Genomic DNA, 5,202 nt, shown 5'->3' with positions numbered 1-5,202 from the left:
TCAAGGACATTCATGCTTCTATTCAGACATTTTCTAAACTTCATACTTTTAAAATATGTAGCTTTATTTTGAAAGTTTTGCACCATTCAAATGAATGGGGAAATTCTAGCTCAAAATACTTTCAGCTGTTAAAATGTTCAGCTCTTCAAGGACATTCATGCTTCTATTCAGAACCTTTCTAAACTCCATACTTCTTCAATATGTAGCTTTATTGTGAAAGTTCTGCACCATTCAAATGAATGGGGAAATTCTACTTCAGCATACTTTCAGGTATCAAAAATGTTCAGCATTTTCAGGGTGATCTTTCAGCACTCAGCATCCATATGCATTTTATTTAGAAAATGCAATTTTCTAGTTTATTATTCTGGTTTCCTCCGTACGTTTTTTGGCACTTAACTAGTTCAGCATACTTTCAGCTAGGAAAGCCATTCAGGTATCAAAATGTTCAACTCTTCAAGGACATTTATGCTTCTATTCAGAATTTTTCTAAACTTCATACTTTTTAAACTATTCAGCTTTATTCTGAAAATCTTGCCCCATTCAAATGAATGGGAAATTCTACTTCAGCATACTTTCAGCTAGGAAAGCCATTCAGGTATCAAAATGTTCAACTCTTCAAGGACATTTATGCTTCTATTCAGAATTTTTCTAAACTTCATACTTTTTAAACTATTCAGCTTTATTCTGAAAATCTTGCCCCATTCAAATGAATGGGAAATTCTACTTCAGCATACTTTCAGCTAGGAAAGCCATTCAGGTATCAAAATGTTCAACTCTTCAAGGACATTTATGCTTCTATTCAGAATTTTTCTAAACTTCATACTTTTTAAACTATTCAGCTTTATTCTGAAAATCTTGCCCCATTCAAATGAATGGGAAATTCTACTTCAGCATACTTTCAGCTAGGAAAGCCATTCAGGTATCAAAATGTTCAACTCTTCAAGGACATTTATGCTTCTATTCAGAATTTTTCTAAACTTCATACTTTTTAAACTATTCAGCTTTATTCTGAAAATCTTGCCCCATTCAAATGAATGGGGAAAGTCCAACTTCAGCATACTTTCAACTAGCAAAAGCATTCAGGTGTCCAAATATTCAGCATTTTCAGGGCGATTTTTCAGCACTCAGCATCCATACGCATTTTCTTCAGAAAAAGCAGTTTTCTAGTTTTTATTATTATCATCATCACACTGGTATGTATTTTCTCATGGTCTTGGGAAGAAAGCATTTTCTCCAAAATTGTCAGGGCCGCTCGGCGGCCTCTGCCTCTCCTCCGTCTTTCTCTCCTCTGCTTTCTCTATCATGTGGGCTCTGCACCTCAGCTGTGTTGCATTCCAGTAATTAGCAACTGGTTTGTCGGGTGCATCCCGATGATTACCTTCGCCTCCTTATATAAACCTCTGGCAGACGCTCCGTCTTGTCCGGAACATTAACATAGTAACGCGGACTGTACATGTTGGTAGAATGCTACGCTGACAGACACTGTGCGTTTTGGCTTGACTCTACCATACTACCTACGCGCTACGCTAATTCCCACTACACCAGTGGTCCCCAACCCCCGGGCCGCGGACCGGTACCGGTCCGTGGATCAATTGGTACCGGGCCGTACAAGAAATTATTAATTATTTCCGTTTTATTTATCCAAGTATGAACAATCTTTTATTTTGAAAAATGACCGTATTCTCTCGGTTACATCTCGGTCACTTGAGCGCCAACACTGTCTTACTTGTGCGACATATTCAGCCTGCTCAATGAACTCAATCTGTCACTTCAGGGGAAAATGACAACTGTCTTCAAGTTGGTAGATAAAGTAGCTGCATTTAAAGCCAAACTCTATTTGTGGGGACGACGCGTCAACAGAGGCATTTTGGACATGTTTCAAACATTAGCGGGGATTTTGGGTGAGACTGAGCCTGAGCCTTCATTCTCCCAGCTGGTGCACGATCACCTGTCTTTGCTTTTAAAAGAGTTCGAGCGCTACTTCCCAACCACAAAGGACCCACGAACTGCCAAGGAATGGATCCACAACCCATTTGTCAACAAACCAGGTGAATCCAGCAGGTCTGTGCAAGAAGAAGATCAACTGCTGGAGATCGCAAATGACGGCAGCCTTAAAGGTATGTTCGAGACAACAACTCTGCCGGTGTTCTGGATTAAAGTCATGACAGAATACCCTGAGATCGCCACCACAGCACTGAAAACTGAGACTTTGATGTTATACTCATGTTATGTTGTTGGCACACTGTTACGAGGAAGCTGCTAATAAAGCTGCATACAAGTACACAGAGGATTCACATTTATTATTATATTAACAATATAAATAATCTACCTGAATGTGGTGTCCTCACCATAATGTGAGAGTCCAGGTGCTGGTCCAGCTTATCACTCTGTGGCGTAGACCTATTACCCCCACCGTGAGCCACACCACTCCATTGGGGGGCAAGTCTTTCTGTTTTCAACAAACGGCTCCAAAGACAGGTTCTGGATTCACACACACACACACACACACACACACATTACAGCGAGTACAACACATTCCTTGTTGCTGTTAGTCTCTGGATGCGGTTTGTACACATTAACATGCATAGAGATCATGTGTTTTGTTATCTGTCTTATGCCTTAATGTGAATAAACACACTTCCTTTTTTGCTCTGAGAGGGTCTTACTGATTTCATTTAGATTTAGAAACTAAGTGTGGATTCATCCACCGCTGAAAATAGTCCCCAACAAATACATTATTTTTTCCTAGTTTGATAAAAACTACAGCGAGAAGCTTTATGGGGAAATTACTAAGCCTGTAAAAAATAAAACTATATATGAGGTGTTTTTAAAGACTTGGAGCCAATCCCAGCTGACACTGGGCAAGAGGTGGGGTCCACCCTGGAATGGTTGCCAGTCTACCACATAGACAAAACAGCCACACTCACTGCTACTGGCAATTTATTGTCTCCAGTCACCCTAAGCTGCATGTCTTTGGATTGTGGAAGGAAGCCAAAGTACCCAGAGAGAACATACAGACTCCGTTAAGAAAGCCCCGGGTCGGCCAGGGCTTGAACACAGAATCTTCTCACTGTGAGGCAACAGCGCTAACCACCGTGCCACTGTACTGCCCCCCTGCCTTGTTACAACTATGAATTGAAAAAATAATGTGCAGATTAATGTGTAAAGCTCTGCTGAGAGTGAGTCACGTGACTGGTTGAAACCATGCTCATGTCAATAAAGGAGTCCATAGTCAGAGAAAGAGCTGCTGTTACATGTTAACTCATAAATGCATTTGACCTATTTCACCAGCAGAGGTCACTCATATACATGTTTTGGCTGTATCACTGCATCTCATCCTGCCCTTGCCTTCTATGCTCCTCTCAAAAAGCTTCATTGGGCAAGCGAAGCTTTCTGCTGCTCTAAAATCCAGTTACTCACTGCAGAGATGGTGCTGAAGATGGAGAGAAGCTTGAGACGGGGGTTGACCTGAGCCATGCTGCTGCCGCTGGTTAAGTCAGAGAAACAAATGATGTTGTTAGTGTGAGTTATCTGCTAGTGAAAGTGAAATGAAAACATCATGGTGAACCACAAGCTGGGCAGGGCTTCCTGTAAAATGAAACTAGGAGGTGGACTTCAGTCTCCAAAGAAAATTTAAATACAGTGGAAAAATCCACTTAGACAATGTTTACATAGACTGCAGCTATCCAGTTTAGACAATAAGTGCAGAAGGAGAGACCTGAGGCAGTGGTAGGCTGCTGTCAGGTGAAAGGGACAGGTGTGTCCAGGTGTTGTAAAAACAATACATAATTAGTTATTGCAGTCTGCAGTGGTAGAACAAGCGCTCAGATCATTTACTTAAGTAAAAGTAGCAACATAAGTGTAAAAATATTGTTACAAGTAAAAGTCCTGCATTCAAAGTGTTACATAAAAGTACAAATGTATTAGCATGAAAACATACTTAAAGTATTAAAAGTACTCATTCTGCAGAATGGCATATTACACATTAATGTATATCATATAATTGTGTTATAGTGACTGATGCATTATTGTGTACATCACATGCAGCTGGTAAAGGCAGGGCTAGTTTTAATTAGATTATATGCTTTTAATTTGAATTACTGCTGGGTCACTTGTGAGTTTTCCACCACAGATCAGAGATCCTATGATTATACTGTATTTTTGTATTAATCTGGTTCTGAAAAGTAATTAGTAACTAAAGATAAAATAAAATAAATGTAGGGGAGTAAAAAGTACAATATTTACCTCTAAAATGTAGTGAAGTCAAAGTATGAAGTAACGAAAAACTGAAAATGCTCAAGTAAAGTACAGAGACCTCAAAAAGTACTTGAACAAATATACTTACTTTACACCACTGGTAATTTGGTTGATTACAGAAACAATAAGCCATGCCAATTAAGACAGGTCTCTCAGCACAGGATCGGTGCAATTTGTGCAAAAAATCAGAGTCATACTCGCTCCGATCTGAACACAGACACGATACACACAGTTTCAGATTTGATATGACTTCCACCGTTCAAGGACATCATCCTTTCTGATATCCATCAACAATATCCAAAAACCTGCTAACTGAGCTTGGAAACCGTCCGTATAGTCAAGATTTATTTTATTGTAACATTGTGAAACGTACAACACAATTTCTTTTAGAGCCAAGGGTCTCAGGCTGCTGCATGCATATGCGCCGCCGTCACGGGCAACTTGGGGGGTTCAGTGTCTTGCCCAAGGACACTTTGACATGTGGACTGCAGGCACCGAAATTCGAAACTTCAACCTTCCGGTTGAGAGACAACTGCTCTACCCCAAGCAACACTGTAAATTAAACCAGAAAACCAAGTTTTGTTGGCATTTTAGGAGGCTGTCTCATTTATTTGGTGGAATTCTTGTATTGATTTATTTACTGGTTTCTCTCCCCTCTCCTCTCCTCTCCTCTCCTCTCTCTCCCTTTGCTTCTATATGCCACCATTACACATTACTAACTTTGTGTCTCCTCTCTCCCGTAGTGTGTCCTCTCTCTCTCCCTGTACCTTTCTGCAGGTTGCCCGGGCCCTGGAGCTCTGCGTCCCTGACAAGTAGTCATCAGCCACATCGACGTGATCAGTGTTTGATTGATTGTTTTGTCTTGTTGCTTTTCTTCTTTTGTCTCTCCTCTATCCACTCACCCCAACCGGTCGACGGCAGAAGGCCGGCCACCAAGAGCCAGGT

This window comes from Monopterus albus, unplaced genomic scaffold (genome assembly GCF_001952655.1).
Source record: "Monopterus albus unplaced genomic scaffold, M_albus_1.0 scaffold134.1, whole genome shotgun sequence".
Lineage (NCBI taxonomy): Eukaryota > Metazoa > Chordata > Actinopteri > Synbranchiformes > Synbranchidae > Monopterus > Monopterus albus.
The sequence above is the reverse complement of the archived record's forward strand: the minus strand, read 5'-3'. Positions refer to the sequence as shown.